Below are 11,677 nucleotides of genomic sequence, written 5' to 3' on the forward strand. Positions count from 1 at the left end.
AGAATGCTGTGGCACGATTGCTGACATGAATGAGACCCTATCAGTACATAATATCTCCCTTCTGAAATCTGCACTGGTTGCTGATTTGCTACCAGGCCAAGTTACAGGTTCCACATAGTACTTTGAGAGTGTCAACAAGCATATAGATAGAGGTGATCCAGTGGACATAGTGTACTTAGACTTTCAAAAAGCGTTTGACAAGGTACCTCACCAAAGACTTCTGAGGAAGCTTAGCAGTCATGGAATAAGAGGAGAGGTCCTCTTGTGGATAAGGAATTGGTTAAGAAGCAGAAAGCAGAGAGTAGGAATAAATGGACAGTTCTCCCAATGGAGGGCTGTAGAAAGTGGAGTCCCTCAAGGATCGGTATTGGGACCTGTACTTTTCAACTTGTTCATTAATGACCTAGAATTAGGAGTGAGCAGTGAAGTGGCCAAGTTTGCTGACGACACTAAATTGTTCAGGGTTGTTAAAACAAAAAGGGATTGTGAAGAGCTCCAAAAAGATCTCTCCAAACTGAGTGAATGGGTGGAAAAATGGCAAATGCAATTCAATATAAACAAGTGTAAAATTATGCATATTGGAGCAAAAAATCTGAATTTCACATATACGCTCATGGGGTCTGAACTGGCGGTGACCGACCAGGAGAGAGACCTCGGGGTTGTAGTGGACAGCACGATGAAAATGTCGACCCAGTGTGCGGCAGCTGTGAAAAAGGCAAATTCCATGCTAGGGATAATTAGGAAAGGTATTGAAAATAAAACAGCCAATATCATAATGCCGTTGTATAAATCTATGGTGCGGCCGCATTTGGAATACTGTGTATGTTGGCGAGTGCGTGAATAGGTCAAACGTGGTTTGAATCCAAGAGCCAAGAACAGGAATAAGACAGGCCAGGCAAGTTTCTTGTAAGAGTCTTTACTAGGCAAAGACATTAGACACAGCTCTCTCCATTCACATGTCTTCCCCCACTCTGAGTTCCTGCCAGTTTCCCACCTTATCACACTCCCAGCCAGCCACTGACCTTGATTGTCTGGAACTCTGTTCTCACAGCTTAACCCTTCTGCTTCAGGTTTCTCTCTCTCTGCTAAAAACCTTGTCTGTGAGTCTCACAGCCTGCGTCACTGACCAACAGCCCCCACCTGAGACAGACTTCAAAACTTCATGTTACAATTATTACATTTCTACAACATTAACATTTCATTACAAATACATATCAGTACATGGTTTGATTTCTTACAGTTTCTATTTACATTTTCAGTTCAGTTTCTCTTTATTCTTTATTTACACAAGTTTCACAGATTCATGTTTGTTCACTTTTATTTGACAATACATTTATATTTCATTCCTCAACACAAAACTTCCACATTAGATCCATTGTTTCTTTATCTATTGGTCCCTCTTTTTCCCATTCTACTGGAATTTCATCTGTTTCATTATTCTGTTGTGTAACATTAAATGCAAATCTCTGAGGAGGTTGACCTTTCGTTTTTCTCTCTGATTTCCTGACATTATCTATTTCCATTTCTTCTTCACTCTCAATTTTACTCGGACCTGCACCACTAGTACTTGGCATTTCTGTATCATGTGTTGCCATGTCTTCACTTCTCAGCCTTTTAACAGTACGTTTGCCACCATGAATCAAATCTGTTAATGCAGTTTTTAATGGAATTTGCTGCCCAAAAGGAACATTCGCAGCTTCCTGTTTGCTTTCACTATCAAGGATAACTGTTTGACTGTCTCTCCAAGGTTTATCTATCACCTTTATGTTTCTGCTTAACACCACTTGTTGTTTCTCAGGCAACCAAACTCTGTAATATGAATTCTGAAATCCCAAAATGCGTCCTGCCTGCGCTCTTGAGCCTAATTTACCATGTCTTCTTTGTTTTACTACATGTACCCAGCATTTTGCCCCAAAACGTTCTATGTGTTTCACCCTGGGTTTTCTTCCAGTCAGTTTCTCATAAGGAGACATGCCTATTGTTCTGTGCATAAGGCGGTTCTGAATATAAACAGTGTACAGAATACATTCACCCCAATAAGTGTTATTCATATCAGCATCTGCTAGCATTGCTCTCAATGAATCCTGCAATGACCGGTTCCTCCTCTCTGCCGTTCCGTTGGAGGATGGGCTGAAGGGAGCAGTGAGACTTTGAATTATCCCCTTCTTTTCCAAATACGTTTGAAATGAATTACCACCTCTATCTGATCTGATATTTTTGATAACAACCCCATGTTGTGTTTCTGTTCTCTGTATGAATGTCTTTAATTTCTCTTCTGCATCACTTTTCTTTTTCAATAAGAACACATGTGTAAATCTGGAGAAATCATCCACAATCACTAAATAAAACCTTGCTCCACCTTTTGAGCACTGAAAAGGTCCAGCCAAATCCACATGTATGAGCTGATATGGTTCAGTAGTCGTGCTTTCACAGCTCTTATTTACTGGAGTCACAGTCATTTTTGTTTTATAGCATACCTCACACTCATCCACATGCTCACAGTGTGTTAACTTCAAATCTTGACTATGCTTTGGGGTGTTTTGTATCTTTTGGAAATGTGCGTGTGCCAGTTTTCTGTGCCATTCATGGACACAATTATCATGTTTCTCTTTATTTACTGCTATCCAAGCACACATGTGTTTATCAAGCTTGCACTCAACCATAAACATTTTGTTCTGTAATTTCCCTTGCATGCATATTTCACCATCCTTTCTCACAAAACATCTATCCCCTTCAAATGTTACTTTGCAACCTATTTCAGCCAATTTTCTCACTGAGAGAATGTTATATTTTAAACCAGAAATCAATAATACATCTGTTAAAATTCCCAAATTACCCATCTTCAGCATTCCTCTCGCAGTCGCGTCCTGAGTCGATCCGTCAGCCAGATAAAGCTTCTCCTGCGTCGGCTTTGAAGTGTAAAATAAACTAGAGTCTGTGATTAGGCAATTAGACGCTCCACTGTCAAGAAGCCATTTAGAGTTAATCAGTTTATTGCTCTCCTTAGAAACAAAGTTCACGCTTGCTCTCTGACTTTCAAAGTTTCTGTTATTCCTCTTCTTTAAACAACGTCTCTGTATATGCCCACGTGATCCACAAAAATAACATGTTTTAGTCTCTTGCTTGCTTCTTTGATTTTGGTGTTGTACAGACACAGTCACAGTCTCTTTTAATTCTATTTTCTTATTCTCTTGTCTCCTATTCCACTCTTGTTGAAGTTTCTGTTCCACAAAGTCCAAAGTCAGATTCCCGTCAGGTTGGGTTTCCAGGCTAGAGACCAGCATGTCCCATTTTTGATCCAATGAAGATAACAGGAGATAAACCATCTGCAAGTCATTATGATGCACGCCTCGATCTTGCAGCTCAGCATTTAATCTACGAAATTCAGCCAAATGCTCTTCCATAGTCACTTCATCTGTAAAACGCATCTGATAAAGCTTCCTTGCTAAACACAGCCTGCTTCCCGCAGTTTGCTGTACATGCGCGGCTCTTAACTTTTCCCACATCTGGTTAGCTGTCGGCTCATTACTCACCAGCAACAGTTGTGAATCTGATAGCCCCAGAGTAATAAAAGCCTTCTCTTTCTCGTCTTTCTTCAGCCACGCTGCTGAAGGAGCTGCCGGAGGGTTTTTTTCCACGACATCATTCAAATTCTCTTTAATCAGAACTGCTCTCATCCTCCACTTCCAGCTGGAGTAGTTTACAGCATTCAGCCTCTCCATTGGCATCCCGGAGGACAGATTTACAGCCATGTTGCCCACTCTTACTTGCCTCTCACTTGCGCTTTGTTTCTCTCTGCAACAACGCCACTTCACCGGCTCTCGAACCCGCTACCACGCCTGATAAGCTGGGTCCATAACCCCTGTTGGCGAGTGCGTGAATAGGTCAAACGTGGTTTGAATCCAAGAGCCGTTTAGAACAGGAATAAGACAGGCCAGGCAAGTTTCTTGTAAGAGTCTTTACTAGGCAAAGACATTAGACACAGCTCTCTCCATTGACATTTCTTCCCCCACTCTGAGTTCCTGCCAGTTTCCCACCTTATCACATTCCCAGCCAGCCACTGACCTTGATTGTCTGGAACTCTGTTCTCACAGCTTAACCCTTCTGCTTCAGGTTTCTCTCTCTCTGCTAAAAACCTTGTCTGTGAGTCTCACAGCCTGCGTCACTGACCAACAGTGTACAGTTCTGGTCGCTTCATCTCAAAAAGGATATTATAGAGTTGGAAAAGGTTCAGAAGAGGGCAACCAGAATGATCAAGGGGATGGAGCGACTCCCTTACGAGGAAAGGTTGCAGCATTTGGGGCTTTTTAGTTTAGAGAAAAGGCGGGTCAGAGGAGACATGATAGAAGTGTATAAAATTATGCATGGCATTGAGAAAGTGGATAGAGAAAAGTTCTTCTCCCTCTCTCATAATACTAGAACTCGTGGACATTCAAAGAAGCTGAATGTTGGAAGATTCAGGACAGACAAAAGGAAGTACTTCTTTACTCAGCACATAGTTAAACTATGGAATTTGCTCCCACAAGATGCAGTAATGGCCACCAGCTTGGACGGCTTTAAAAGAAGATTAGACAAATTCATGGAGGACAGGGCTATCAATGGCTACTAGCCGTGATGGCTGTGCTGTGCCACCCTAGTCAGAGGCAGCATGCTTCTGAAAACCAGTTGCCGGAAGCCTCAGGAGGGGAGAGTGTTCCTGCACTCGGGTCCTGCTTGCGGGCTTCCCCCAGGCACCTGGTTGGCCACTGTGAGAACAGGATGCTGGACTAGATGGGCCACTGGCCTGATCCAGCAGGCTCTTCTTATGTTCTTATGTTCTTACTTGTTCTGCTCTTGTAAGAAATCAGTCCTGTAGTGTGGCAGTACCTACGCTTTGGAACTCCCTGTCTATTGACATTAGGCAGACACCTCCATTGTACTCATTTTGGTACCTGCTAAAAACATTTTTGTTTAGACAAGCCTACCCAGGCATGTGGAAGCTATTATTTTTTTCTGTTTTTAACTCATTGTTGGTTTTATTATTTTGAATATTTTTAAATATCCGTCTTTAACTGTTTTAGCCAATAATTTTATTGTTTCTATAAACTACTTTGAAGGTTTTTTTTTTTTACAATAAAGTAGTATATAGATGTTGCAAATAAAATATATAAATACATTTCTGAGACACTGTGGCCCTTGGGTCTCTTTCCTCTTTTATACTGAGTCAGGCTATTTGGTACCATCTAGCTCAGTACTGCTGACATGGATAAGCATTGGCTCTCCAGCATTCCAGACAATAGTCTCTTCCAGAGATTGAATTTTGGACCTTTGCATGCAAAGCATGTGCCTTACCACTGAGCTACAGACCTGTTTAAAAAAGTATCTTTTAAAATTGTTCTTTTCATTTCACTAATGAATGCACAGCAAACTGGTGATCTTGGTGTGGAGGAACTTTCTGTAGTCCTTTGTCATGGACAGATCACTACCTGGTGGGGTTTAGACTCACTGGGACTTGAAACCTCTGCAGGGGTGGGGGACCAATTAGGATGGTCCGCTCCAGGAGGCTGATGGATCCGGATGGTTTCCTGATGGCTCTTGGGGATTTTCCTGCCACCTCGGCAGGCAATTCTGTTGAAGCTCTGGTTGACCTCTGGAATGGGGAAATGGCCAGGGTGGTGGACACGATCGCTCCTGAGCGTCCCCTCTCACGAAGTGGAGCCAAACCAGCCCCTTGGTTTACCAAGGAGCTGGTGGTGATGAAACGAATGAGACGGAGACTAGAGTGATATTGGCGGAAGACTCGGAGCGAGTCTGACCGAACACGGGCTAGAGCCTATTTGAAGGCCTACTCTGTGGCAGTACGGGCAGCAAAGGAATCATTCTTTTCTGCCACCATTGCATCTGCGGGGAGCTGTCCAGTGGAGCTGTTTTGAGTGGTCAGGGGTCTTTTACATTCTGGCCCCTGAGAGGGTAATATAGATCACTCAACAGCCTGCTGTCAAGAGTTTGCACAGCACTTTGCAGATAAAGTCACTCAGATTCGTTCTGACTTAGACGCTATAATTGATACAGTCTCGGGGGATGTAACTTTGGCTCCTGTCTGTCCAATAATGATGGATTCTTTTCAATTTGTACAGCCCAAGGATGTGGACAAGATCCTTGGAGAGGTGAGAGCCACCACATGTCTGCTAGACCCTTGCCCTTCCTGGCTTATAAAAAGTGCCAGAGAGGGACTGGCTGAGTGGGTGAAGGGAGTGGTTAATGCCTCCTTACACCAAGGCAGAGTTCCAGGTTGCCTAAAGGAGGCAGTTGTAAGGCCTTTGTTAAAAAAGCCCTCCCTGGACCCCTCCATAATGGATAATTACCGGCCAGTGTCCAATATTCCATTTTCGGGTAAGGTAATAGAGCGTGTGGTGGCCTCCCAGCTCCAGGGATTCTTGGATGAAACAGATTATCTGGATTCATTTCAGTCTGGTTTCAGGCCTGGTTATGGGATGGAGACGGCTTTGGTCGCCTTGGTGGACGACCTATGCAGAGAACTGGACAGGGGGAGAGTGTCCCTGTTGGTTCTGCTGGACCTCTCAGCAGCTTTTGATACCATCGACCATGGTATTCTTCTGGGCCGCCTTGCTGGGATGGCACTTGGGGGCACTGTTTTGCAGTGGCTCCATTCCTTCCTGGAGGGACGAACCCAGAAAGTGGTGCTGGGGGATTCCTGTTCGACCCCTTGGCCGTTGGCCTGTGGGGTCTCTCAGGGCTCAGTTTTGTCCCCTATGCTATTTAACATCTACATGAAACTGCTGGGAGAGATTGTCCAGGGTTTTGGGGTTCGCTGCCATCAGTATGCTGATGACACCCAACTCTATTTCTCCTTTCCACCTAATTCCAAGGAAGCTGTCTCAGTTTTAAACCAATGTCTGGCGTCAGTGGTGAACTGGATGAGGGTGAACAAATTGAAGCTTAATCCAGACAAGACAGAGGTGCTCCTGGTCAGGGAATAGGGATACAGCCTGTGCTGGATGGGATTACACTCCCCCTGAAGATGCAGGTTCGCAGTTTGGGTGTGCTCCTGGACTCAGCCTTAAATTTGGAGTCCCAGGTTTCTGCAGTGGCCAGGAGTGCTTTTGCACAGTTAAGATTAGTGCGCCAACTGTGCCCGTTCCTTGAGCCGTCTGATCTGGCCATGGTGACACATGCCTTAGTTACATCTCGTTTAGATTACTGTAACACGCTCTATGTGGGGCTGCCTCTGAAGACTGTTCGGAAATGTCAGTTGGTACAATGTGCTGCAGCCAGAATGCTAACGGGGGCTGGTTACAGGGACCATACTACCCCCCTGTTAACAAAGCTCCACTGGTTGCCAGTCTGTTTCTGGACACAATTCAAAGTGCTGGTGATGACCTATAAAGTAGAAAAAAAAAGTGGAAGGCATACAATAAAATGCAAAAAAAGGAGGGGTATAAACCCAGAATGCCAATATTTGATTGCTGCAGCATTGACATTTTACACTTTTGGCGCATATAGAGCTTTTACCAACTAAAATCCCCTGATGAAAGCCCCTGTTGGGCTGAAACGCGTTGGGCATTTTATACTACAAGCCATTTTCTCATAGAAGATATACAATAAACATTTTAAAAACTCTCTCCTTTGGCATTCTGGGTTTACACCCCTCCTTTTTTTGCATGATGACCTATAAAGCTCTATACGGCTTAGGTCCAGGCTATTTATCAGACTGTATCTCCCTGTATGAGCCTGCCTGGGCCCTGAGATTCTCAGGATAGGCCCTTCTCTCAATAACCACATCTTCTCAAGTATGACTAGTGGGGGCGTGTGAGAGGGCCTTCTCGGTGGCTGCCCCTAGGCTTTGGAATTCCCTTCCTAGGGAGGTAAGAATGAGCCCCTCCTTGCAGTCCTTCCACCGACAAGCAAAGACCTTCCTATTCCAACAAGCCTTTGGAATTGAAGGCTAAGGATAGGGCGTGAAGGGTGCTGCATTGCTAATGTCTATTATATTATTTTTAAACTAGTTTGAACTCTTTTAGCTATATGTGTGTATGGTTTTAATATTGGAAATAGTTTAATCTTATTTCAATGTAGATTTTGTATGTTTTTAATTATATGTATTTTTTATCTGGAAGCCGCCATGAGTTCCAGTTTTGGAAAAATGGCGGGGTATAAATAAAGACAATAATAATAATAATAACTAGGGCAGATTCACATAATACATTTAAAGCACATGAATCCCACCACAGAATCCTGGGAATTGTAGTTTGTTCAGGGTGGTGGGAACTATAACTATACGGGGGAAACTACACCTCCCAGGATTCTTTGGGGGAAGCCATGTGATTTATATGTGGGTTGGATGTACTTTAAATGTATTATGTGGAACTGCATTACTTCATAAACTTTGCCTGCATATAGATCATATGAATTAAATTTTAATACGAAAATAAGATACAAAGTTTTCTGGGTGACCATGGGTTACATGGGCTACCATTTCTCAGCCTAATCTGCTCCTCAGGGTGAAAACAACAGAGGGGGACCATGACCACCCAAAGGTGCAATCCTATGCATGTTTACTCAGAAGCAAGTCCCAATGTATTCAATGGGGCTTACTCAGACAGGTAAGCTGCACAGGACTGCAATTCAGTGATAAGGAACTTCACTCACCCAATCCAATACTCAGAATCATGCCATGTTAAGCTGTTTTGCAACTGTTTTATACTTGTTTTATGGTTATTGGATTTTAAATGGCTTTATTTCTTGTTTTGAGCTGCCTTAGTTTCCAACCCTACCTCACAGGGTTGTTGGAAAGACTCCATATACACACACGCACTGGAGATGTAAAAATACATTCACCCCATATAATAGTTTATTGTCAAAACTAGTTGACCATTGCAGAACTTTTTTTTTTTAAAAAAAAAAGTATTTGTTTCTTGCCAAATAAAAGCAGTGACACCTAAGTAAGCCCTGCCTAACGTTTAAAAAAAGATTAGTGGGGGAGAGAAAGATTTACAACACAGTCCTTTTCTATGTTCACTCAAAAGTCCCACTGATTTTCAGCACAATCCTAACCACGTCTACTCAAAAGTAAATGCTACTGAATTCAATGGGGTTAACTCCCAGGTATGTGGAATTAGCATTGTAGCTTTACACCCAGAAAAGCTTCATATTGGGAAGGTTTTCAAAACAGGTTATGAATAAGAAAAATAAACTGTCCTCTTCAACGGTCCAGTAAGATTTAAACTTGTTTAACTCCCTAATTAGAAAAGTATAACACTGCAGCATGTACACTTTTTAAAATGTCTGTCCAAAAATTATTTGAAAGATAAAATATATAATATGCCATTTTTTGCATGTAACTAAAAAAAACCTTGTATGCCTACCAGGATCCTGCTGTGATCTTGTGTTGTAGTGCAATCCTGTGCATGTTTATGCAGAAGCAAGTCCCAATCCTGTACAAAGGAAGTACTCTTTATGCTGCTGAAAGTTATATATTTACTGAATTCCTGATGTGAGACAAGCAGGAAAAGGAAACTATAAGTGTAGCTATTGCCTGGAGTGAACAAATCTTGTCAATCACAACCCTGACTTCACTTATTGGCTAAAACCCTGAAAGGGCAGGGATTAGAGAAGCCAGTAGTGGCAGAAGTTGCAGGAGGGAGACTGACATTTTGGTTTATAACTTTTGAACCAGACCACCTAGAAACTTAATTTTTCTTTTTAAATGAAAGCTAAGAGTCCGAAGAGTAAGGTGAGCCACTCAGAGAGGACCCCCAAAAAACTGGACTCTCCAGGCAAAAACTGAACACCTGGCAACCCTCCTTCAGTTGGCAGGATCGGGCCAAGGATCTCCTGGCAAGGGCCTGAGCCATGGCCTCCTTGGTGGGCATGCCGCCTCACATGAGCTCCCTGGCATGGCAGCAGATGTTTGAGAAGGTGTCGCTCCAGCGCTTTCAGCAGGACTCTGGTGTCTGCAGCGCCCTGCCCAGGGCACTGACCTTGACCACAGTGGAGGCTGTTACACTGGCACTCCTCTGTCAGGTCCCTTCCCTGGGTGCGCAGCACAGTGGTGGCAGAAGCCACACCCATGCCAGTTGGGTCATGCCATCTGTGGCCCTCCATGGAGTTGCTGTGCCCAGGGGGCCCTTCCCAGCATTTGGGAGCTGAGGCTGCCAGCCAGACAATGGTTGCCCATGGCAGAATGCCTGTGTCCATTAGTCTGACAGCCCCCCTGTATGTGCCCAGTCCTGGCATGTCTTGCCTCCATCCCTTGCCTCCCACATGCTGGGCCCCAGAGGGAAACAGAGGCCTCAGTGGCCCCAAGGACACCAAGGCGAGCCAAAGCTGAGAAGAGGTGTGAGGAAAGCGACTCCCTGGTGCCTGGATCCACTCAGGAGACTTGCAGAGGGGTGTGGGGATGCTGCTGGGAGCTGGGGCTAAGCACCAAGGGGGGCAGCTGCCCCTCCTGCATGGGTGCTGGGAGCCAGGCTGGCTCTGGGGTTGATGGGGGGTGTTGCTGCCATGGTGTAGGGCGCTCTCCCTCCTCGCCATCCACAGCGCCCGCTGGGAGGCCAGTCCGCTCTCCCCTCAGCTGCACCTGCCCAGCCTCCTGGCCTACAACCTGGACAGCATTGTAAGGTGGGGAGGCATCACAACATCCCCACCTGCCTGTGAGCCCTGGTCCTGACCGAACTGCAACACTGCCAGCTCTTCCATCTGCACAGGGAGGCCATCGAGGAGCTGTGTGTGACGCGGCTGCCCACCTGGAGACCCGGCACCATGCCTGCAGCAACATCCCCGTGCATCAGAAGGTGCTCCTCGGGCTGCGCTGCCTGCCATGGGGTGACTACCCCGCCTCCCAGCCCTCCACCAGCAGGTGCCTCTCAGCCTTCCTGGAGGACATGGTGGCCCACGTGCAGGAGTTCATATTTCCGTGGATGGAGGAGGGCTGTGCATAGCTGAGGGATGAGTTTTCCTCTCTTCCTCGGGGCCCTCAATGGCACTTTCATCCCAATACTCACACCTGCCCAGAACCCCACATCAACATCAATGTGTCAGCGACATGATGGCAGTGTGTGATGCCTGATGAATCTTCACCTCTGTGAACTCCACGATGCCCAACAGCATGCATGACGTCCAGGCCTCCAGACTGCTGAAAGTGCTGGAGGCGTGCCCCCCCTGACCGGGAGGCTGCTCAATAGGCAGCAGGTGATGGCTGCCATGTGCTGGTGGGGCATCTGGGTCCTCCCCAGTGACTGACCATTCTCCACTCCTGCCCGTAGCTGACTGTGCCTATTCCCTGTGGCCCCTCCTGGCGATGCTCTGTGCTGCAGACCTGCCTGATCGCATTGCTCGCTGCAACCAGGTACACCACTCCATGATGATGACTATTGAATGAACACTCGGGACTCTCCAGTCACGCTTCCGGTGTGTGCATCTCACAGGGGGGCAGATGATGTGGTCCCCGCTGAAGGTGTCCCAGATGGTGCTGGCCTGTGCCATGCTGCACCATGCGGCAATGTCACAGCAACCGTCCCTGGGTATTGAACCTGCAGGCAGACGGGGTGGGAAGGGGTGGAGGCTGGGTCCCCTTCCCACCAAGGTATATTCTAACGTGCAGCTAGACACATTTTGTACAGTGTCAAAAAAAAAGTGCAGTGTGAAATAGGTTTTTGTGCAGTTGAACATATGGGGT

This window comes from Rhineura floridana, chromosome 15 (assembly GCF_030035675.1).
Source record: "Rhineura floridana isolate rRhiFlo1 chromosome 15, rRhiFlo1.hap2, whole genome shotgun sequence".
NCBI classification, from domain to species: Eukaryota; Metazoa; Chordata; class Lepidosauria; order Squamata; family Rhineuridae; genus Rhineura; species Rhineura floridana.